General features: G+C 38.0%; 1 protein-coding gene and 1 long non-coding RNA gene across 2 annotated transcripts in view; both read left to right on the top strand.

Moving 5' to 3' along the window:
• LOC119767888 overlaps positions 1 to 19,507 on the top strand; it is a 44,324-nt gene extending 24,817 nt beyond the window's left edge. Inside the window, exon 2 of the long non-coding RNA XR_005277768.1 lies at positions 19,398 to 19,507. This is a non-coding gene — a long non-coding RNA (uncharacterized LOC119767888). The remainder of the gene's footprint in view (positions 1 to 19,397) is intronic.
• LOC6036854 overlaps positions 1 to 26,223 on the top strand; it is a 267,806-nt gene that overhangs the window by 153,786 nt on the left and 87,797 nt on the right. The gene's annotated exons all lie outside the window — the stretch shown is intronic.

A 26,223-nucleotide genomic window follows, 5' to 3' on the forward strand; every position in this document is an offset into this window, starting at 1 on the left:
AGGAAGGCAGCAACCACTTTCCGGTGGATTAAGTAACGTTTTTTCTCTAAAAATCTAAAATGTTTGCCCATGTTTCTCTTTGGCTCAAGAGATGGTCCCTATTAACATAAAAAAAAACTAAAAAAATACCTACAACTTTGACGATGGATAGTAATCGTGTATTTTATGTAATGTTATGTAATATAACAATCCGAATTGTGTAACCTACGAAATAAGGAATATATTTTAGACCAAAATGTTCATCAAATTTTTTGGTGAATCTTAAAGTATGTATCGTTCGTTTTTTCGTTACTGGTTATTTTTAATGTTAGACGTTTCTCTTGCAAATGAGGTAGTGAAACTGAAATTTTGCGATAATCCTGAAATTGGGGTTTTAGTTTCTTTGTACTTAAAAAATATTGCATGAGAGAGGAGATACAAGATATCTTGAGTTTGATTTAAGTGTCAAAAGGAAATCTTTCGATTAAGATTCTTCGATCACTTATAGGACCAGCTACGGTAGTTAGCTAAGATCTGAGATCTTGAAAAAAAAATTTCGCAGAGAATCATTTTTAGACACTTCATTTATAATACATATTTAGCTTTTTGCCTTGTTACGAAAATCTTATAAAATTGTCAGAAATATTTATTTTTTAAGTTGTTCCAAAATAGAACTATCGAAGACTACATCTACTTTCAATGCAAATTTGCAAGCACATTTTTAGCTACTTGATACCATCAACAAAAAAATGAAATTGTGTTTGCATTTTGGTACGCATTTTAATAAAGTGGATACTGTCACTTTATTTTTTAACAGCTTTTAAACTTTTGCAAAACGTAGTTACATGAGTATTAAAAAGTGTATATTCAATTACAGGCTCAAAGTATTGATATGAATCTGCTGAAATATATAATTCAATATTGAATTGGAAAATATTATGACATTGAAATATAAGTAATAATTTTAAACACAATAATTATATGGTTTTGAAGTGTAACAAAAAATGTAAGCATATAAATAAATTTAAAGCGCCTATTTTTTTGTTTTTTTTTTATGAAAAGATTTTTTTAAAGGCCACGTGGTCAGCCGTCGACCCCCCCCCTCCCCCCCATGGCTTTTCATGGTTTTTTTCGGTCGGATTTCGGACCCCCTCCCCCCCCTAAGGAGACCACGTGGTTTATGCACGACCCCTTAAGGGCTAATAACTTTCGATATGGTCGTCAGATCTTCAATGTTTTGGGCTCATTGGAAAGGTCTTTTTAATACCTTTCTGAAAACCTATCATTTCTTGCAAAAACAACCCTTTTACAATCTTCCGGACACACGCCAAAATTGTTTTTTTAGCATAACTTTTGAAGTACTTAACTAAACTTGCTGATTTTAAATAGAGACCTATGGGACCCCAAGACGGATCGAATGAGACTAATATGGTCAAAATCCGTTCATCCAGTCCGGAGATAATCGAGTGACAATTTTTTTGTCCACCCACCTACACACATCCACACAGACATTTGCTCAGAACTAGAGGGTGACGATTCTCGAGATTTTCAATTTCCCGGGAATCGAGAGTTGAATTTGGCCATTTCCCGGGAATTCCCGGGACCCGGGAGTTTTTTTACTATGCCAATAGTGCTAAAATTTAATAAAATGAAAAGTAATAAATTTGTTTTTGTTTTTTTTAATAAATTCAGTTACAATTGATTCATACTAATTCTATGAGACGGTAATTTAAGCAGCCTCATAATTTTAAGGAACTATATGAAACTTTTTGATTTTTTTCGTTTCCTGAGCTTTTTAAGACTCAAAATTATAGTTTAAAATGTTTACGAATCTTAATTCGCACTGAGTCATTTTTCAAAAGTTGCACAAAGTTGTTATTAGATTTTTGTAAAAAAAAATAACTAATATAACTAATATATAATTTTCCAGTATCGGGAATTTTGCAATATGATAAACATCGACTGAAAACAACAAATTCAACTTTTTTGTTATTTTGAGGTCAACTCTAAAGTTTAATTGAAGAAATATTAGAGTTATCAGGAAAATTCATATGTTCACAAAAACTAGATTATGAGGATTGCTATGCTCAAGAGAAGATTATGGAAATAAACTTAACTTGAAAAATCTTTTCCTCTTAGAAATAATTAAAAAAATATTTGAAAATAAAACATTTGATTTCATGTCTGGGGTGTAACTGGTAAATATTTTTAAAGGTAAATTTTGGGGTCCAAATTTTTCTCAATTCTAGCGTTTGGAATTTTGACAAGTTAAAGTTTAAACTTTCTGGATAAGAAGATTAGAGAAGCATTGGTTTTTTCGAAATTGAACATCGAACATCGAACATTGAACATTAAATGTTCAAAACAATTTTTTCAAAATGTTTTTCTTATTAGTTTATCTATGTTTGCTTCAATATTTATAAGTTAAAAAATTCCCGGGAGTCTCGACCGAATTTCCCGGGAATCGAGAGATCCAAAAATGGTCGATTTCCCGGGAAATTTTCTCGGGAATTCCCGCTCGTCACCCTCTACTCAGAACATGATTCTGAGTCAATATGTATACGTTAAGGTGGGTCTACGAGATCAAATTATTAAGTTCATTTTTCGAGTGATTTTATAGCCTTTCCTCAGTAAGGTGAGGAAGGCAAAAACGAAGTTTATTTTATAGCTGTCGGCCACCATTCACGGAAAAAATCAATTCTTGACATCGTGAATTAAATTCACGAATGCGAGAACCACGAAGGAATATATTCACATTTCTAGTGCAAATGCACCATGCTCATGAATAAATTCCTTCGTGGTTCTCACATTCGTGAACTTAATTAACGATTACGAGAATTGATTTTTTTTTCTGTGTTGCTAGTACCAACCAATAGTGTCTTCCTTTTAACTACAAGGACTTCGCCGCCCTGGGCTCCAAAGTGTTTGAGTACGGGAACAAAGAATTTTTAGAGCGCCCGCCGCGGGATTCGAACCAGCAACCTCTGGATTGTGAGTTCATTGTGCGGTCCGATTGATCCACACGGGCGGGACAACTTGAAGATTCATACCCGTGCGTAAACTGAGCATCTTTCTCAAGAATTTCCATGTCAAAAGTCTTCTGGATACAGCTTCAACCTCAAGGTCTAATAGATCGCTCCATGCTTTAAATTCGTCTCCAAATTACATCGCTGCCATTACCTTTTGCAATGCACCCCATAAGGTGTTAAGTGCCGGTTAAGCGTGCAACTTTATCGTCCTTGCAAACTCACAGGGCCCAATATTCCGGGTGGTGACAACGAGCCAGCTCCACGAAGATGGTCGCCATCCTGAAAGTGCCTCCCTCAGCTCAGAATGTTGCGTAAATTTGCATTTTCCGCCAAAAACACTAATTCTTGTAACGCCTATTTTGGGCTGTTTAAGGGAGGAGGCAAGAATGCCACTTGACGCATTTGCCATTGTTGGTTGTTTTGGATGGTTTGGAGAGGCCAAGAAACAGTGCTGATGGAGAGATTACCGTGATTTTGGGTTGTTTTGGTACCAGGATATTAAGAAAAGCGGAAAGATTTTAAACTAAAAGGTTTCATTAAACATTTTAGCAAGGACACAAACCATCTCATTATCTTAACATTGCAAAGACACGAACCGGGCAGGGTCCAACACTTTTTGTTACAATGTAATTGAAATAATAACACTCCAGTTCACGGTGGCAGCCGAAAAATGCTCCGAGGACATTCCGGACCAGCAGATGGAGGAGACAGCGAGTGGCAGGCATTATTATTTATTACGAAATTTCTCGGATGGTAAACTTTTCCTGTGCGAACATCAACAGACTCAGCGACTACGTACGCTACTTAAGAGTGGTGTGTACATCAACTTTTTCAACTTTTTTTTCTTCTCTGCGTTTTCCCTTAAGCTCCAACACTTTTACTCGACGTCGACGACGACTGCTGGATGAGAGAGGAAAAAAGCCGGATGAAAATTCTTTTGTCTTCACTCCGGTCCTATCCCCGCGCGCGCTTTTCCACAACTAATTTGCATGCCTTTTTCCCATTCACTTGCGATCGTGTTCCCCAAACTCCTCCAGCGGGGAAGGAAGGTCTTCGGGGTGTAGTTTGCCAGCCAGCCGTCATCCACTTGGGATGAGTTTTATTTCTTTTCCCATTAACGAATACATCGCCCACTTCTGGCTGCAAACATCGAATTTAAGCGCGAGTGGAAATTTGCTGCAAATAACTTCTTCTTTTCATATTGAAATTGTTCGGGCGAAAGTTTTGCGAGAGAAATGTGGATGTCCTGGGTGAGGGGGGCGGTTGGCGATTACTTTTTGGTTTGGAATGACCAAAATTATCATTATCAAGGTGGAATGGAGGATTGAAGGAAGGGGGTGTGAAAAATTAAGTTACAGACACAACTTTTTTCGAGCTAATGACGAAAAGTGCCCTGACGATTTCTTGAAATATGCTGAAAGCAGATTAGATGCTGAAAGCAGATTAGACTTGTTTACTGAACCTTCTGGTTCGAGTCTCTGCTAAATGAATGTTTTTGTGGGTGGTTCGAATCTTTTTTTTAGGTGCACGTGCTAGTGGGTGTTTGAAATATTTTATGATTGAAAGTACCTCAGATTTGAAAATTCGGAGTAAAACCGAGTCTACCGTCTTCCGGGACCGTAATTACCGTAGGTACCGTCAATTTGAAGTCGGCATTCTAAAATCGCGCTAAAAAAGCTCAGTTTTAACGTAAAACAAACAGCAACTTTCACTCCAATCTGCTCCAAGAAATTTCAACCAGCTTCGTTTTCTTTTGGCCTACAACAATCCCCTCCTAGATTCTCCTCCAGCAAACAAATCCCCACCTGACCAGCGCAGATAATCTACCAACATTAACCCAAAGCCAACAAAATCACGTTCCCAACCTAATTGTCCTCGTACCTGTTCACCGTCGCTTCCCTTCCAGACAGGTCCCCAAATCATTAATTTAATTCAATAAGACCACTCCGGCCGTCCGGGATGCTGGCCGTAAGACCATGTCCTCGGGACCAACAGGCGTTGAAAATGTCAGCCATAACTTATCATCAGCCAGTCTCGAGAGGGCCATTGAAGCTCCAAGTCACACTCCTCGCAAGGACATCGTCTTCCCCCTAAATTTTTTGGGACTGCTTCGTGCTTCCACCGTGAAGTCAATCACATTATTACAGTGTTTTTCTTGTAGGGCGATTTTGTTTTTTTCGTTTCGGCGGTGGTGGTGGTTTGAACCCTGGAAAAGTCAGCTTTTAACGCAATATTACCTCCCCCCTTTGGTTGAGGGAGGCAGGTTTAGGGAGTGAGGAATGGGGTTGGGGATTGATGGGGGAGGGGAGGCTAACAGAAGGATTTGCTCCAAAATGCAGTAAATGCTCTATCTGCTTAATCTTTTTGTGGGTCGTTGTGGGAAATAAGCAGACAGATGTCACTAGCTGCTTTTTGGCACTTTTCGTGGAAATACAGATACAGTGAAACTGGTTTGAAGATAATGTGTGAAGGTTGCAACATAAAAATAACTTTATGGTTGGTGTCTTGGCTAGGTACATTATAATTATTAATATTTTATTTTTTTCTCATAAGGCTGGTACCGTAATCTGGGGTGAATCGGGACTACAGTCTGAATAGGGACAGCAGTTTTTAGAGCACTTAAAGCATTTAAATTTGGAAATGAATGTACACATTTTGTTGGCCTGAGTCTGTTCTAATCGAAACCAACCAGAAAAATCACAATATTGTGCTCCAACACGGTTAAAACTGCTGTCCCAATTCGCCCCATGTGTCCCGATTGACCCCAGTTTACGGTACAAATATTTTTAAAAGTTTTTGTCACCCCCCCCTTCAAAATTGGCCCGAAAAATCAGGGGGCAAAAAAAATATTTTTACAATAAACTTCAAAATTTTAATGAAAATTCAATTGCAACCAGCTGAAATCAAATTAAAATACATCATTTTATACAATCATTTTTAGCATGTTTGAGTTTATGAAAAATCTTAAGATTTTTTGAAAATTTTCGATGCAAAATCTTTTTTTTCGATACAATTTTTGTTTTTGTCAGATCTTAGATTTTTTGAAAACTAATGATTGCAAAACAACTGAACTAGTGTAAAATGCATTTTAAAACACTTCTTTCATTTAAATGTGAAGACTATGGCGTGTTATTTAAATTTTTATTTTTTTTTTATTTTTTTTGCCCCCCCCCCTTGACCTCGGCCAGGGCCGAGGGACAAAAACTTTTTTTAATATTTGCATCGGCCTAACCCATGAAGAGTATCGGGGCCGCATTTACAAAGCGGATTCAGTGGCTATTTCTTAACTCAATGTTAACATGTTCGGGTTAATGTTAAAATTCCATGTTAATGTTAAAGGTCACATTCCGTAGGGTGTCGTGATAAGGTCCAAATCCAAAATATATTTAAAATCAGCTTTCCCGTTTTACCTAGTTGACAGTCGTTTAACAATAACATTTTTGTACATTTATGATCACGTGCTTCATGGTGCAATGATTTTCTAAATTTCGTCGTCGTCGTGCTACCTTGCCGCACGTGGATTGAATTGAGTTAAGAACACATTTTTGTCTGCTCAAAATGCCTCACCTTTCGACCATCACATATCTCCAACATTCGATTTCAATCCTGAGATATTTAAGAAAAAAACGAAAAAACTACTTGCGTTGTTGAAAGAAAATTGCTGTAAGTGCGACAACTGGGCAAAGGAAATTCAGGGCAGAACGCGTTCGACACACGTACATGCCCGACTACTGAAAATATGTTTAATTATAACTCGCGACTCCATCAACCAAATTCAACCAAACTTTGCGACAATGCGCAGAATGGTAAACCAAACAAAACGTGTTTGTTATTGTTTAAATTGCGTGCTCTATTTTTTGTGTATTCAAGGGCAAACATTAAAACGCGTTTTTCTCGGAACGTCAAAAAGACTAGGTTGGGCCAGAGGACTTCGGCATGGTCTCAGATGGTCATAACTTGCAATTTCATGAAGTTTGATGTGCAACATGACGGGTTTCTAGCGTGCCAATTATTGGAACCGTTTTGATGGTACCTTGGAACCGCCACAACTGGCCAAAACCGATATAAAAACAGTTCTGTTTGGTATCTAGTATCCTTCTGCAATAATTTGCTAAATAATCCGTTTGAAAAAACTGGTCCGTGTGATGGTTAGATGTAAAAATCTGCAAAAATCAAGTTTTCCGAAAGTTCCGGGTTCCCGGAACCGGTGGCCACTATGAACAAATTATTTTTTTCTGGAGCTTAAAATTCAGGTTTTTAACTTGCGAATGCAATCGGAAGCAAGCTGCTAGGTGCAATCGTTGCGGAGATACAGGTCCTCAAAGTAGGGGCCTCAAAAGGACTTTTTTCGGATGTAGTAGGTTCCCGGTGGCCACGATGTCTTAAACCAGTTCTGCTGGTCGGATTCAAAAAGTATAAATCTTAGCCTTTCATTTGCGGGCAAGACATCCAAAATCGGTTGCAATCTCAAATTTTGGCAGCCCAAAACATTTCTGGGTTATATAGAATCCGGAACACGATTTGGTGTTAGTTTTTTTGTGCGCACTTCCAGTGGCCACCGGAAGCAAGGATGCCAGATACATAGATTTGTCTGTGGTTCACAAACATTTGAGCTTGTGTCAGAAATTTTTTGAAGTGCACTGACTTTTAAAAAACCTAATTAATTCAATATTTTGCAAAAATATCAACCGAAACTTATTTCTTTAGTCTTCAAATGCTTAAACACGCTATTTCTGACGTATTTCTAAAACAGTAAATTGATATATTTTAATTTCAGACAAATATACATACATACACAGACTTTTTTACAGACACATAAAAAAGAACCATGTTTTTTGCCAGAATGTGTGTCTTACTAAGATACATAAAGCCACCAAAATTCAGATCTCTAGATGTTTTTGGTTAAAAGTAACAATTATTTTCAAAGTGCTAAGACCATGCCCGGGTTAAAAAACAATAAAAACTGAAATTGATTTAACGGTGCACATCAACCAGAGCATTTGCACCCAGATTTTTGTTACAGACATTTTAGTATCTTCAAAACTACGGGTACTATCGAAATATTTTTTTTTTATTCATCCCCTAAAGTACTGTCCACCAATTAATTTACATCAAAGTTTGACTATTTCTACAATCACGTTGTTGCAGGATTGGGTCCTTAAGTTAGACAATTTTGGACTCAGAAGACAACAACTTCTTTCGTTGCTGTGCACCCTTAAGGAGATACTAAAACCAAAAGTCTATGCTCATTTTGAAATGAATTTCCTGTGTTTTGAAAAAAAATTCTATGAAAAATATTGTTTAAATAGACTAGCAGTGTGATTTTTGCCAGATAAAATGTTCCCATTTAATCAGCAATAATATTGTCACTAAACAGAAAGTGTATTTTTCTACACGAAACATTTGTTATTCCTCTCGCCTTCCCATAACAGCCGGTACAATAAAAGCTTTGACAACACCAAACAACAATTGTCAGCGCAAATAACGACTCGATGGCACATTACACGTGCCCCCAATACCAAAGCACACACACAGCAATACTCGCTCACGTATATCTGAATGCAACCGCAATTTTCTCGGGGACCATAAGAAATATTATTTATTAGTCTGCTTATTTGTCTAGCCGCTTCCCCCTCGAATCCCCAACCTTTTATGGTACAGTACAAATCGACAATTTCCTCCCCCTTTACCCCGTCAAGTGTTTTTTTGCCTTGTGACGGTTCATTTCATCCACTAAACCGCTCTCCTCCTTAAGCGGGGTGAAAGCAGCTAAATCCTTAAAATAATTTCTTGTAATAGTTTTATGCACCCCCTCGCCGTCGTACATTTTCGTCGAGACTCCCCCCCTTCAGTCTTCTCAGCAAACTATCTTCCTTCTCCAAAGAACAGTGGCGAAGAAACTCGAAGAGGAAATCCTCAATTCATATTCATCCTGTCTCCCTTTCTTTTCGCACTATTCGGGGGTGTTGGGCTGTGCAACCATAATCGACTCCCCCACCTTTCGAGGCAGCTGCTTCTTCTGAACTGTGAGAGAGAGTGAGGCAGGCAATAAACGATCTGGCAGCACGGCCAGTGAACGTCATCATTATCAGGCAGCCTGGCGGGGTGAGGGCGACTTTAATTTCGGGAAAAGCATCGCGAATTGCGTTTTTCTCGGTGATCGAAACGCATTATGCACAGCTTTCCCGCTCGATGACGCATTTCAAATGGTGAATTCCGAGTGCGGAACGGTGAGGAAAGCAGACGATTTTTAAATAAACTTAAGTAACGTAACCTAAAACAAAAACAAAATCATATTATTTGCTCTACAGCATTGCCTTGGCGTTCTCAATTGCGAGCTTCCTTCTCGAAACTAGTTGTTCGAAGGTTTGATTGTTGAGGCAATTGCAAACCTCTTTTTACACCTTAGCTTCCACCCACCCCGGAATTCGAACAGACGATCTTTGGATTGGTAGTCCAACTGCCTACCAGCGACTCCACCGAGACAGGACCCAGGGAGACGACTCCTACACCTGGATTGAGCTATCGACCTAACCCTTTAGGTTAGACCGGGGCCAACATTTACTTCCCCATCCGACGGAAGGTGTGGTCAGACAAATCTCGTCTCGAAAAATGCCACCGGGACAGTCTGGGATCGAACCCAGGCCGACTGGGTGAGAGGCAATCATGCTTACCCCTACACCACGGTCCCGGCGTAGATTCACCAATTTTAAGATCTCGAAAATAATGTTAAAAATTATTTTCCTTATCCAAGCCAATCTTGAGGAATTTTCATTAAATAGCGACACATAACCTTAAAGAAAACAACAAAAGAAATACAATAATTTGACTTTTTTTCAATTTTAGAAGTCAAAAACACTATTGAAAACTGGCATTCAGTATCAAAGCTTATAGAATGAACAGTAAAGAATAGTGACTAGAATAACCATATCGAAAGAAACCGGATCTCTATTTTTCTTTGCGTTAAACATTTGTTCACTGAAAGCTCATTTAAAGGAATAAGAGGTTATGTTACAAACATGCCCAATTGAACAAGATCAATCTTTTGTTGAGTAGTATTAATTTTTATGCAACTTTGTTTATTTCTTGCGACCAGATATGTGTATTTTCATCATTGTCTTTCTTATACAAATTTTAGGGTCGCAAAAAAAAATTGAAAATCTGTATCCAGACCCGAGCAGGGCTAAATAACACAGAAATACCAAATTTTGGTATTACTTATGCAAATAACAGGGACCAAAGTGTTCCCTGATAGCCCAGTAATAGGTGGTCAAATACCATAATACCATACTGGCTTTGGTATTATTAGATTGGATTGGATTGGATTGGATTGGATTGGATTGGATTGGATTGGATTGGATTGGATTGGATTGGATTGGATTGGATTGGATTGGATTGGATTGGATTGGATTGGATTGGATTGGATTGGATTGGATTGGATTGGATTGGACTGGATTGGATTGACTGATGACTGGACTGACTGGATTGGACTGGACTGGACTGGATTGGACTGGACTGGACTGGACTGGACTGGACTGACTGACTGGACTGACTGGACTGGATTGGACTGGATTGGACTGACTGGACTGGACTGACTGGACTGGACTGATTGACTGATTGATTGGATTGGATTGGACTGACTGATTGGACTGACTGGATTGGACTGACTGGACTGGATGGACTGGACTGACTGGACTGGACTGGACTGGTTGGACTGGATTGGACTGACTGGATTGGACTGACTGGATTGGACTGACTGGACTGACTGGACTGATTGACTGGACTGGACTGGACTGACTGACTGATTGGATTGGATGGACTGACTGATTGATTGACTGGATTGGATTGATTGACTGGATTGATTGGATTGGATTGGATTGGATTGGATTGGATTGGATTGGATTGGATTGGATTGGATTGGATTGGATTGGATTGGATTGGATTGGATTGGATTGGATTGGATTGGATTGGATTGGATTGGATTGGATTGGATTGGAATATGGGGAAAAAATGTCTTTCACGACAAATAGCAACATAAATAAAACTTCTTATATTAAACCACAGACAAACAGACGTAAATCTCTTTTTAATTCCATCAATCAGGAATATAACGGCTGATTTGAATTTAAACTTAGTTCTCGGATTATCCACCAGAATAGGATGGCGCTGCAATCAAGGCACACTTTCAAATGACGTTCAAGCTAGCGCGCCAAAAGTTTCAGCTAGCGCGCCAAAACTTTTGTTTTTTTTTTCTGCTGCTACTTAAGTGTGAGGATGGACCAGTTTGGAGAAGATTGGTCGGTGGAATTTTTGGATCCGGACCCGCATCCGGGTGTGGATTCCGCTGAATGGTTTGTTGAGCATTTAGATAATCCTCAATCCTTCCCGGCCGAACCGTTAGAAGAAGAGACGCCGAATTGGTTTGAAAGTTCAATCACAAAACACGAGCTACAGGATGAAAATATGCCGGATGCGAACTGCGGAAGTCTACTGCTAGACCGACACGAGCCACTGGACGAAGAAATGCCGGAAGCTACGAGTAACGATTCCGGTGTTCTGAACATCGGAAGATTCTTAGGCAATTCCAACAACGAGACGCCGTCCCATTCAGCTGATTTTGTTATTTCATCCGTCGGCGTTGGTAAATTTCAACTAGATCTTGAATGAATGCAATTAGAAACTGAATTTGGTCTACATTATAGATGGTGTACCCCAACTTGACCAGGTGAATGGGTTAGGCAATGCAGTGTCCACCGGAATCGCCTCGCCAACCTCGAGCACGCAAGAGACCGCGAGAATCTTGACTCTGTCGTGGTTCTCAAATCCGGCCTTCGTGAATGACGCGGTGTCCAGCGATGGCAGTTGCGCGACCCGGCCGACTTCGAGGACGCAAGAGACCGCGAGAATCTTTACTCCGTCGTGATCCTCAAATCCGGCCTTCGTGAATGACGCGGTATCCAGCGATGGTAATTGCGCAGCCCGGCCGACTTCTAGCACGCAAGAGACCGTGATAATCTTAACTCCGTCGTGGTCCTCAAATCCGGCCGTCATGAATGACGCTGTGTCCAGCGATGGCGATTGCGCTTACCACGATTTCAGCAACTCGGTATTGACAACCCGGCCGACCTCGAGAATGTTGACTCCGTCGTGGCCCTCAAATCCGTCCCTCATGGATGAACCGGTGTCCAGCGATGTATAATTTTATTTAACTATGCAAAGAAAACTATTTAAAACCAATGCAGTCTAACCAACTGGCATAAATAAATGTATTTCTAGTTATTCGAATGCTAAGCCGTTCATATTATCAATAATTGGATTATCGAATTGTCTCTGTACATAAATGATTTTTCACGTTCAACGCCGAATCGCCGATGTTGGTCTCCAGGAAAGCTGGATGGCAGAAACCACTGGTAAGGTTGAAGATGTAGGTATAGACCGTCGACAACAAGGTCAACCTGGTCTCATACGATTATTTGGTTGCTTGCAAGTGGACTAAATTGCTTGCCGAGAAGGTAGCTTAACCTCACGCCAAGAAATTTATTATTTAAACTCATGGCCAATTTGTGGGCATTGTTCACAAACAGCGCAGTAATACCCAAACCACCCTCAAACTGGTGCATCTTTCCATCAACCTCTGCAGCCTACACGAATGTTTCCTCGGCAAGATTTACCTAGTGCATGGCCGCACTCGGACGCGGACGTGGACCGTCTGCGTGAGTTAAGAATTTGAACTTCTTGCATTCTTTTCACATGTTGGTAAACAAATGTAAATGTTAGTAAACAAATCTCCCTCCTCTCACTACAACAAGAGTGACCGCGTTCACTCACACACTAACCAATTCTCATATACAGTGATGCTTAATGCTAGTATTGGCCACCAGATCGAGCTGCTAGCTAACATTTTTCCATTTTTTTGTGATTGATGGATTTTCGTTAAATTTGTTCAATGATTTACGTCTGTTTGTCTGTGATTAAACTAAGTTAATCTCATCTCCAAGTTTTACACAATTGATCTGACTTACAGAGATCGAAACTATTCTTGAAAATCTCAAGATTGGCTCACTGAGCATTCATTCTAACGATATTTCTCGCAAGAAAGAGCAAGGAAATTTTAGAAATGTTATCTCAGTGAAATTAAGTGTTGTTGGATTTTCTTCACATAAATACATTTTTTATCCCAGAATTAAACTTAAATCTTTCACGCCACGCAACGTCTCAAAACCGGAGCCAATATTTCGAACCGAGTCTGATTGTTGAGCCATTTTCGGCCGACTTTTCCCCCCGTTCACTACAAGTGAGGGGGAGTGATGATGGAATTGAAATGATTCTCACTCAATGGTTCCACAGAGCATTGGGCTGACGGTTGAGTCGGAGAGTCTAAAAAAAGACACAGAAAGGGGATGTTCGGCATCACAAAAGAATTCGTCGTGCTTTTTCCGGCTGCTGCAATCAAGCATTTTCGCCGGAGTTGGCCGAATTTCCCCTTGGTTTTAACCCATCTTTAAGGGGGTTCGCCTTCAGCGTGCAGATGTCATTAAGGGGAGTGCAAAAGAAAAGAATTGCTCGCATGTGTCGTAGATTAGTGCGTGGACCATTTGATTATCTTCTATTTGGATAATTGCATTCATTTGTCTGGATTATTGCGCTTCCGGAAGTCCCGCGGGACGTGAGAGGGAATCTGAAGAGGGGGAAAGGTTCTGTTCCGGGCAAGTGAGAGAAACTGTTGAACAGTGATTACAGTTTTGGAGATTTCCGGGAACAATAGTGGTTGACACGTTTGATATATTGGCAGCTAATGTAATTTAGGGCGAGATTTGTAACAATTCAGAAGAAATTTATGAAGTTTCGGAAGTTCCATCCGATTGACCTAACCTCAAACTACGCCATTGACCTTTCCGGGGGTTATCTTCATTACGCCAGCACTCGAAAGTGGCAGTTTGTCACGTAAGAAGTCAGTCCCTTCCCTTTTGGTCAACGGTATCGCGTGACTGAATCAATTTACAAGAGAAATTGCGCCACCGTCCAACCTTGGTCTCGACGGCAAGTCAATGAATTTCCCTCCCCTGAGAGGGGGATCGGAGCACGGTCCGATTTTTCTATTTTCCAACACTTTCTTCTTTTAATTAGTCTCAGAACCTCCCGAACGTCTTTTATGATTGTCATCTTCCGGGAGCATTCTGGTGAAGCCAAGGAGAAAGAGTGCCCAGATTTCTTTCTCCTTTTCTGTGTCGGAAGAGTTCTGCGGAAAATTTATGGCCTCGGAGGTCGTCCAGGGAAACCCCACCGGAGAGCAGGTTCTTTGGCGTGAAAAATACCAACACAACAACCCCCCGAAAACGGTGAAAAGAGGTTCTTCTTCCGAGGATGATTGTCCTCCTAATGGAGCTGTTCTGTTGAGGGGGGTGGACACACAACAACACACAAGAGTGGTGGTCGATGGTCTTTGGGAGGTGGAAGAGGGCACGACATAAATTATTAACAGACATTCAGGTGAGCATTTTTCGGCGTTTTTGGCTTTTGGCAGCGAAATGTGGAGATTGTGCAATTAAACGTGGTGGAAATTTATTGATCAATAAATTAAATAGCGATGGCGGTGGTTGGAAATTGTTTTGTGGTGAGCAAATGTCGATTTTTATAATTGAAATTATCGTTTGAAAGCTGCTTTTGACAATTTAACAGAACTTAAAGTAAACATCATTTGAAGACAGCGTTGAAGAGGAATATGTTTTTAATTTGATTAATTTTACAAAAAAATGATGTTAGTTTGTTTCAACTTATTTTCAAGTAAGGTAATTTCAATATTGAAAAATCAAACTTTTGTGAAATTTTCTGATCTTTTCAATAAAAATATTTATTTCAAAAAATTTATGATTTGGTCTAAACTATGAATAAGGAAAATTATCGTTTTGTAGACCCGTTGAAAAGTAAAGCTTGATTTTAAAATTTTGAAATTATTTTTATTGAAAAGATCAGAAAATGTTCAATTTTCAGCACTAGAATCGGACCAATGATTTCTGGAATGTCGTCACTGAAAATCACAGGCTCATTTGATGACACTTAGAAAAAATCATTTTCATCGATTCGATTTCTTCCTCAGTAACTTCAAACTTTTTAAAATGCAAAAAAAAAAAAACGAAAAGAAATCAAAAATATAAACCGCAAACCGGAGTGATCTTGATAACTATGAGATTTTTCTGCAAAATGATGATTTCAAATTGAATACGTACGGGATGGTATTGAATGATAATGACCGTGGTAGAAAAGTGTTCAAAATACTTCAAGAAGGAATTTTCATAAAATTTTCAAAAGTTTAAAACTTAGTTAAATATAGTGGAAATGTTGATAAATAGCATTATTTTTATTATCTCAAAATGATTTTCCCAATAAAAATGAGGTCGAATCGTAAAACGAAATGAAATTTCGGATGAATTTTCCACTTTGAGAAGATAAAATTAGTTTGTTAGTAATAATTAAAATGTGTTATTGAAACATTATTCGAAAAATTCTCCAAATATTTAGGCTTTTTATGTAGAAAAAATTCAGATAGAGTGTGAAAAAACTTTTTATTCTTGCTTCGAATTCAGTTTGAAATGCAAAAAAAACGATGATTTAGTAAACAAATGTAGTTTTAAAGAATTTTAGGTTGATTTTAGGTTTAAATCTGACATACAAAATACCTAAAATTGTATTTTATTAGAAAGCATGAGCAAAATCGGACATTTACGAAAATGGTCTTTTTTTTATTGTAATTTTTAATCCAGCTGAAACTTTTTTTGGTGCCTTCGGTATGCCCAAGAAGCCATTTTGCAACAATAGTTTGTCCATATAATTATCCATACAAATTTGATAGCTGTCTATACAAAAATGATATATGAAAATTCAAAAATCTGTATCTTTTGAAAGAATTTTTGATCGATTTGGTGTCTTCGGCAAAATTGTAGATATAGATAAAGACTACACGGAGAAAAAAGAGTACCCAAAATCGTGAACAAGCGTTCATGAATTTGGGAACCACGAACAAAGTGTTCAAATACCATGGTACGTTTTTGAAAAATGTACCATGGCACTTGAACACTTTGTTCGTAGTTCCCAAATTCATGAACGCTTGTTCACGATTTTGGGAACTCTTTTTTCTCCGTGTACATAAAAAAACGGTATAAGGGAAAATATTTTTTGGTGATTTTTTATTTTACTTTTTGTCACTTAAACTAAAATATTTTTTTTTTCTGATATGTTAACGTGAAGACTACCATCATTGTCATGATTTTTCGTTCAAACATATAAATTTTGCGTCGTTTTCAATATTTTGACAAAATTCCTTCAACAAGTTGTTTAGAATAGTGCCCTACACATGCTGATTCCTTTTGGTAACGATTATCCCATTCCTTGTAAAGTTATGGAAATCGTCATTAATCAATGATTGCCAACTAGGACGTCAATGATTGTTCCACAAAATTATATAAATTTTAAAACACAATTGCTTTAGATCAAAAATTCTTTCAGTGACTTCAAGCAAGCAACAACCGGCACTTGCTGATTCATTTTGGTGCATCGTTAAATTGAATTTAATACAGAATATTTTATAGTGGTGATCACTTTTCTTCGAAAATGATCAAAGGCTTCACCTTAAAGGAGAAATCAAATGCCAACTTTTCAGAAATTTCCAGAGTGTGCAAAAAAATTTTAACCGAGTTTGAAATTTTTGAATCAAAACTGATTTTTTTCATAACATTGAAATATTGGTTTCCAAAATTTGTCAACTTTATTTTTCGAATCGAATTTGCAATCGAAAAGTATTTTGAAATTTTGATAAAGTGCACCGTTTTCATGTTATAGCAATTTTGAAGGAAACTTTTTTGAAAATAGTCTCAGTTACTAATTTTTTAAAAGTAGTGCCCATGTTTGCACACCTTTGAAAAATATTTTTGAAGGGCTGAGAAAATTCTCTATATTTTACTTTTTTGAATTTTGTTGATACGATCCTTAAGTTATTGAGATTTCGCCATGCAAAGATCTAAAAATAGGAAAATTGATGTTTTCTAAGTTTCACCCAAACAACCCACTATTTTCTAATGTTGATATCTCAGCAACCAATGGTTTGATTCTCAAAGTTAAAATATAAAACATTCGTGAAATTTTCCAATCTTTCGGAAACAATCTTTTCATTTTTTTAAATCAACATTCCAAAAAATCCGTTTTTTTTTCAATAAACATCTTTTATTTCACAGACAGTCGAATTAATAAGCAGCACCACAACATTTTGCGTAATTTTTAGTGAGATTCATAACTTTTTTCTGTGCTAAATATGCTCAAAATTATTAAAGAGTTCATTATCCATCCCAGATGCACACTTATCCCGGCACAAAATCCTTCGACAATGTAATTCAATTAGACAAAATTTCCACCTGACGAAGCAACCCTCCAAAGAACTCTCACTACCATTGTTCCTGCTAGTCCACGAAGTAGAATTTTCCCGGAAAAAGCTTGCACTTTCCATCTGTACCTTAGGCGTATTCTATTTGGGACAATTTTCGCGGCACACGCGCTCCAAAAACCCATCAGCATCTTCCACAAATTGTCCCCACGCGGAAAATGCGCGCTCGAAGTTGCCAAAGTGACGACCAGGATTGTGGGCCAAAGCGGGTGGTGATGGTAATGGCAAAAATTGAAAACTTTGTCCGAAGATTGCCTCCCTTCCTCCCCTTCTAGGGGGAGGTGGTTTAGAGAGACTGTAATTACGCCCAGTCGTTCCCGAGGCCGGTGAATAATTTTCGCAGCTAATGGGGCAAAGCGAGCCAACAAGATTCAACCCTGATTTTCCAAAATTTGCGAGGGGGGATGAAGGCTTTTCCGCGAGGCTTTTTCCTCGATGCGTTGTGAATTATTAATTTTAATCATAATTATCTTTATTTGCGTTTCGGATGGCCCCGAGGTGGGTTGTTCCGGGCACACCTTGCTGGCCAGCAGCTGGGGTTATGGGGTTTGTGCACAGAGGGTGATTGAAGGTTTGGATGTTTACGGCGGTGTTACTGGGCTTTTGGTTTGGGGGGAGGACCCTTGTTGCAATATTTACTGCGTCCTGCCACCTTCTATAGGTGATGATGAACGCTGCCAGGACCCTTTTACGACGTTAAATGTTTTAATGAGTTTTGATAATGGTCGCTACACGGGGAGAGGAGAGGATGACTACTTGTTGTTTGCGTTGTTAAGCCCCCCAAGCTCAGCTGAAGTGGCGGCAGTAAGTCACAGGTGTGCGTCAGAAGGAATTAAGAGGTTTCCATGTTTTTGAGGATTGTGTATCGTGAGGAAGATGTTCTGTTGTGAGGAGGATAATGAAGGTAAAGTTTTAATAAACTTCAGTGGCAACTTGACAATTGAGTTTCCTCCAGGAATGTAAAAATATGAAGCATTTTTGATAATTAGTTTTTTTTTGCTGTAATTAAACATTTTCTCAACATTGAAAAAAAAATACCAAAATAATCTAAAGATCAACCCTCAAGTTCAGCACCGCCATTAGGACGCTAATATTTGTGATGATTTATTATGTGCGAAGAGCAAACTAATCTGCAATATCCTCCCAGCAAACATTCATTATCGACTTCGATACACAAAACACACAGCAGAAGACAATCTGCGCTGGTGATGCTGGTGGTTTGCTTTTCATCACATCCCCCTTACAGAATAACGCACAACGATCAATATTTCCCGATGACTTGGCCCGGATTAATCCCTCTTCATCTGTGCTTTTACATCACTCTCAAGAATGCTTCCGGTCCCTTCTTAAAACAACACCTCTCCAAAATCATTCGAAGCTGGGGCGATTATAATTTTCATCTCATTTATTTATTCATACTCTACTCAGAAAGGAGCATCTTTCGCGTTTCCACGCGGAAATCTCTAAACGATTTTCCCTCAAGACGAAGGAAAAAAAGGTGGTTTGAGGAAAATCCACTTTATTAGCAATCCATCCTCTCTTCTCTCGAGCAACCTCTGATGACAGAATGTTAACCCAAAATATCTTTCCCTCTGATGTCCTTTGGCTCACACTTTTACGTAATGACGACTCGGACGACTTTTTGGGGGGCCAAAATCTGTTGCCTGTCGTTGACAGATGCTTTCGTGCACCACCATTATTGGCGCAAGAGATATCGCCGAATATGATTGATGGTTTTCGGATGATAGTGCTGTGTGTTGATGTGACCTTTTGATGCGAAACACGTGCCCTCTTCCTAGGAGGGTGAAGTCCTGGAAAAGAGGTTATCCCGGAGAGGGAGTGGTACAAATGAGACTTTGTCCCGATAGTTGCTTTGTCATTAATCTTGCGGCGAAATCATGTGACTGAATGATGTGTTTAATAAAAGTTTTTTTTCTTGTTTTCTTTGCTTCCAGGTATGCGGAAATGGGAAGGAAAAGTAATCTCATCAACAGGTAATCGTTAGTTATGCCGAAGATTTGATAAAAACACACAACTCATTTTAGTTAGACAGAACTCGAAAAAATAGCAATTTTAAAAGAATAAATTACAAAAAGACAAAAAGACAAAAAGACAAAAAGACAAAAAGACAAAAAGACAAAAAGACAAAAAGACAAAAAGACAAAAAGACAAAAAGACAAAAAGACAAAAAGACAAAAAGACAAAAAGACAAAAAGACAAAAAGACAAAAAGACAAAAAGACAAAAAGACAAAAAGACAAAAAGACAAAAAGACAAAAAGACAAAAAGACAAAAAGACAAAAAGACAAAAAGACAAAAAGACAAAAAGACAAAAAGACAAAAAGACAAAAAGACAAAAAGACAAAAAGACAAAAAGACAAAAAGACAAAAAGACAAAAAGACAAAAAGACAAAAGACAAAAGACAAAAAGACAAAAAGACAAAAAGACAAAAAGACAAAAAGACAAAAAGACAAAAGACAAAAAGACAAAAGACAAAAAGACAAAAAGACAAAAAGACAAAAAGACAAAAAGACAAAAAGACAAAAAGACAAAAAGACAAAAAGACAAAAAGACAAAAGACAAAAAGACAAAAAGACAAAAAGACAAAAGACAAAAAGACAAAAAGACAAAAAGACAAAAAGACAAAAAGACAAAAAGACAAAAAGACAAAAAGACAAAAGACAAAAGACAAAAAGACAAAAAGACAAAAGACAAAAAGACAAAAAGACAAAAGACAAAAAGACAAAAAGACAAAAGACAAAAGACAAAAAGACAAAAAGACAAAAAGACAAAAGACAAAAAGACAAAAAGACAAAAAGACAAAAGACAAAAGACAAAAAGACAAAAAGACAAAAAGACAAAAAGACAAAAAGACAAAAAGACAAAAGACAAAAAGACAAAAAGACAAAAAGACAAAAAGACAAAAGACAAAAAGACAAAAAGACAAAAGACAAAAAGACAAAAAGACAAAAAGACAAAAAGACAAAAGACAAAAGACAAAAAGACAAAAAGACAAAAAGACAAAAAGACAAAAAGACAAAAAGACAAAAAGACAAAAAGACAAAAGACAAAAAGACAAAAAGACAAAAGACAAAAAGACAAAAAGACAAAAAGACAAAAAGACAAAAAGACAAAAAGACAAAAAGACAAAAAGACAAAAAGACAAAAGACAAAAGACAAAAAGACAAAAAGACAAAAGACAAAAAGACAAAAAGACAAAAAGACAAAAAGACAAAAAGACAAAAAGACAAAAAGACAAAAGACAAAATGACAAAAAGACAAAAAGACAAAAAGACAAAAAGACAAAAAGACAAAAAAAAAGACAAAAAGACAAAAGACAAAAAGACAAAAGACAAAAAGACAAAAAGACAAAAAGACAAAAAGACAAAAAGACAAAAAGACAAAAAGACAAAAAGACAAAAGACAAAAAGACAAAAAGACAAAAAGACAAAAGACAAAAAGACAAAAAGACAAAAGACAAAAAGACAAAAGACAAAAAGACAAAAAGACAAAAAGACAAAAAGACAAAACGACAAAAACGACAAAAACGACAAAAACGACAAAACGACAAAAAGACAAAAAGACAAAAGACAAAAAGACAAAAAGACAAAAAGACAAAAAGACAAAAAGACAAAAAGACAAAAAGACAAAAAGACAAAAAGACAAAAAGACAAAAAGACAAAAAGACAAAAAGACAAAAAGACAAAAAGACAAAAAGACAAAAAGACAAAAAGACAAAAAGACAAAAAAGACAAAAAAGACAAAAAGACAAAAACGACAAAAACGACAAAAACGACAAAAACGACAAAAACGACAAAAACGACATAAACGACAAAAACGACAAAAACGACAAAAACGACAAAAACGACAAAAACGACAAAAACGACAAAAACGACAAATACGACAAAAACGACAAAAACGACAAAAACGACAAAAACGACAAATACGACAAATACGACAAAAACGACAAAAACGACAAAAACGACAAATACGACAAAAACGACAAAAACGACAAAAACGACAAAACGACAAAAACGACAAAAACGACAAAAACGACAAAAACGACAAAAACGACAAAAACGACAAAAACGACAAAAACGACAAAAACGACAAAAACGACAAAAACGACAAAAATGACAAAAATGACAAAAATGACAAAAACGACAAAAAGACAAAAAGAGTACTCGATCATCTTTTTGGATCGATCTAAAAATTTTAAAGTTCGAGCTGTACAATAAAAAAATCAATACAGTCATCCCACATATTCGGAACACCCACAAATTCGGAACACTTTTGTGGTAATTTGTCAATAACATGCGAAATGCAGCTTTTGTGTCGACCTTACTATTTTTAGGACCTTCATTTGGACATTCTCTTGCTATTTCACTAGTAAAAGTAGTACTTTTTGAACAAAAAACCCCATTTCAAGACTACTTTATCCAGAGCAGCAAAACTCTGCCTCCAAATTGCCTGTTCCATGATTGTGGGATGTTATTGTGCCTCCCACAATTGTGGAACACCTGAATTTAACTGATATTTTCACAAAAAAAAGTTATCAGACCATTCATAAAACATAACTAAGCTTGAGTTTCGTTGGTATCAGTGCGTGAAGTCATTATTTTGTAAAAATTGTGTACTCATGGAGAGAACCAAAGTTTGTTTACATCCGTAAGAAAAAAGTGTTCCGAATTTGTGGATTTCAAGGGTCAAAGTTTTTATTCAAAAACTTGATATAAAAGTTAAAATTTGCAGTTGTTCGGTACAGCATTCGAAAGATCGCAAGAAAAGCTTCCAAATGAAGGTAAAAGCGAATCATCAAGTTCAATTATCGATTTTCTATGATTTTCTGAACATTGGCCAATCTGTAAACTGTTCCGAATATGAGGGATGACTGTAGCATAACTTTCCGCATAAAAAAAAAACAAACTTGAAAAGACAGTCGTAAACTTTCGTCAAAGTTTAATTTTTATTAACCAACGCTCACGTCCTCGTCACTTTCATTTTCCCCAGTTGGGCGTAAACGGTCACGAAATTTTTCTTTTTTTCCCCTCAACCCATAACTTTCAAAACGGAGTTGCCCTTCGTCCAAAACAAAAAAAAAGGAAAAACAAAATATGAAAAATGTCTCCTTCTAATTCCAAAGACAGTTAACGAGATGATAAAGAAGAAGCTACGCGACCCAAACTCGAAGTGGGGGAGAGGGGTGCTGCCTAGGTTTAATTATTTTTCATCAAATCATAAACCAAAACGGGAAACAACAGGCCCGGAGGGTAGGATTCTTCACTGCACAAACTCAAGTGGGGAAAATTTTATTGTCATTTCTCACCCACGGTTGGCGAGTTGGGCTCTAATCCGTAAAAAAAAACTTTTGTTTTTTATGAAGTAAGAATCCCAGGAAGATTCCGTAATGACAGGCTTGGGCTTAGGGAAATGCCGGAATTTTCTTTTTTTAATTCGGAAAAAAGAAAAATAAGTTTTCTGCTAAGCAACAAGGGGCGGGGAAAAATGAAAATTTGAAATAATTTTCGAGTGGCTGTCGGGAAGCTTTTCCCCAATTCTCTCAAAATAAATTCAACTCCAAACCTGGAGAGACTCGGCAGAGTGGCTGGTGGAACTCCGTAAAAGCCACAAACATTTAGGAGATTTTAACATTTCAATTAACTTTTATGAACTAAAACGACATGCGGCACATGTTCAGCTCAGGGAAAAAGGAGAAGAAAAGGAGCCCATACAGGGAGCGGGTGAAGTGTTGTGCTTAATTGAAATGATTATTTCTCACTTTTGCAGAGAAGTTTCTGGCCGAAAAATTGACAGCACTGATTACACAAGTTGTTCATACTTCCAACAGAGGAAACTCCTCTCAAGTGGTGCTTTTCTTCCTCAATTGATTTTTCTTCACCCAAAAATAACAAGCTGCAGCAAAGTTTTCAACAGTCCATTAAAAACACTGCCGTAATCGGATTCTGTGTCGGTGGCAAAAATGCTGCACAGATTCACTTGGGCAGCAATTTTGCGAAACACTTTTCCCCTTCCAGACAAGGTTTAAATTACCGCACACTACTCCGTTTTCGGCTGCTGTGCTGAGTAGCTCAACTTTTTCCAACTCCACCCCCAGCGGAAGCTGAAAAAGAACAGCAATAATAAAAAGCAAAGTTGTTTCGCAAACTGTTAACATGCTTTGCTAATTTTGTGTCCCCTTCGAAAAACTAAAAAGTTGTAAGCTGTCTTTTTTTTTATTTCGCTGGAAGTCAGACTTTCGAGGCGACACTTTACTGGGGGAGAGGAACGATTTTGTGCCATTTTATGGTGATAGAGAGTTAAACAGATTATTTTATTTTGGGTGTTCCATTGAATTTTTCTATATCAAATGTCAAATGTTTCTAGATTTATCCAGAATTTGAATTTCACTCATCAGATACTTTAAACACTCATCTAAAAGCGCTTTAAACTCCTTCATTGACTCACTCATTACTCCGCAACGTTCCGCTCGAGCAAATGCCCGCGAGGAATTTTCCGGATCAACCCCTCTCGCTCGAATGTTGTTCCCCGAACGTACAGAGTAACAAAATCAGCGAAAATTTCATTATTTTGATAGTACGCATAAAGACTCGTTCGACAGAATCCGCACACATCCAGTCGCTGCTCTAACGTCGACCCGGAAATCGCTTCGGGGGATTTTTCAGATTTTCACAACCGAAAATCCATTCACCGCTTCGTCGCTTCCGTGCTGGGTTTTTCCCCCCCCCCTCCCCGAATTTTCCAATGTTTTGACGAAGGATGTCGATTTTCGTGGTCCCTCACGTCATCTTCTGCTTCCATCTTCGCCGGAAGTGTAATTGAAATTCGATGGGTGTGTGACGGTAATCCAGTGTGGGAGGGGGAAACCTGTGGATCATCTCTCGAAAACACACGTGTTCGAAACAAACCCTTTTCGAAGAAGCAAGACCTTGACGGTGAATCTCGTGAAAATTTGATTTCACCCTTTTTCCTCTAGACTTGTTTACAAACAAACTTACTACAAGACTAGCAGAAGATAGATTCAACGTTGTTCGCCGGTAACTACGGGAAACGATTGGGATAAAGACAATAAGCAGCTTCCGGTGATGGGACAAAGTAGTAACTTCAACAGACTGGTATGTTTCATCCTGGAAAATATGGCGACAGAAGGAAGAGGTTCGATTTTCGGGGATCCATTTTTGAAGGTATTTAAATGCTTGCAGCCACAGAGCAGAGTTCTGCTTCGTTACGAGCGGAAATGTAGCACGAAGAGCAAACACCAAAAAAGTACGATGTAATATGCACGACAGCATTCGATTGCTGCAGGACATGCTGGCTGATGAGGAAGATGTCATCGTTTGGGTTTTTTTTTGTCATCATTTTGATGATTTTTTGCAGGTTTTGCTGGAAGATTACTTCGTTTTTTCATCCAATGCGTAAGATATTTTTTTTTTTCGAAACCATTTTTTTGCAATTGAAAAAGTTGGTTTTGTCGATCATGGCCGTTTAACAAAAAAAGGGAAAAATTAACTTTTTCAAAACTTGTTTTCAATAATCATGATAACTCGTGGTAAGTAAAATGTAGCTCTACAACCTTGTACATCCGTGTAGGACATTGTTACACTCTAAAAATAACTCTGCAAAGTTACAATAAACGTGAAAATTTAAATAAAAAAGGTGCAGGTGGTTATGTTACACATGACCAGTATGACAAAGAACTTTGCAAGATGATTGTTGAAATTTTCGATAAGAATGTCCGGTCCAAATTTCCCCATGATTCCCTTATAATTACATAAGACAACTCTTTTCTGAATAGTTTTAAGACATAATATCAACGTCCTATCAAACTAAGGGGACGGAAATTGCAAATGGAGCTGCAATAGAGATCAAAGTGAAATCAATCGACTTTCCCTCACCACTCGAAAGTTATCAAGATGCGGAAATGTTTTTGCAAGGCTGTTGCAAGCAATTGGCGGCAGCAAAGTAAATTTCAACAGCAAACATTAAAACTGCCCTTTCAAGGGCTCTAATTGAATTCGAAATAGTTATTCTATATTTCCAGAAACAGAATTTCGCCGCGGCACTATAAAAAGGCAATCGCAGTAATCGATTTATTACTTCCTGCGTAAAATAAGCGATTTATTTTAACTGCGTAACTTCAGATAATGGTCAGATGCATGTGCAGTATTAAAAACCATAAAGTTTGATACCCATATTACCCTAACTCTTATGGTTCGGCAAATGTCCCCTCATCGGAACATCCGCGGGGCCTCCGGATTGTGGTCACTACTGCTGAAATGTCAAATTTTATTTCCAGTATCAAAAACCATAAAGTTTGATACCCATATTGCCCTAACTCTTATGGTTCGGCAAATGTCCCCTCATCGGAACATCCGCGGGGCCTCCGGCCGCTCCGGATTGTGGCCAATACTGCCAAAATGCCAAATTTCATGTCCAGTATTAAAATCCCTAAAGTTTGATACCCATATTGCCCCAACTCTTATGGTTCCGAAAAATGTCCCCTTATCGGAACATCCCCGGGGCCTCCGGCCACTCTGGATTGTGGCCACTACTGCCAAAATGTCAAATTTCATGTCCAGTATCAAAATCCCTAAACTTTATCGCAACCACAACCAACTTGACCCAAAGGGAACTGGTTCTCGATCAACACGGAGACTCCTTCTTGATGCCGTTAACCGGAGCCTTCCGGGATCAGCAGCTTGACCACATCGGTCCCTAACGTTCTTCCTGATGGCCTGCAGCGACAATCCGTCCCGTTCCTGA

This window comes from Culex quinquefasciatus, chromosome 2, assembly GCF_015732765.1.
Source record: "Culex quinquefasciatus strain JHB chromosome 2, VPISU_Cqui_1.0_pri_paternal, whole genome shotgun sequence".
NCBI lineage: Eukaryota > Metazoa > Arthropoda > Insecta > Diptera > Culicidae > Culex > Culex quinquefasciatus.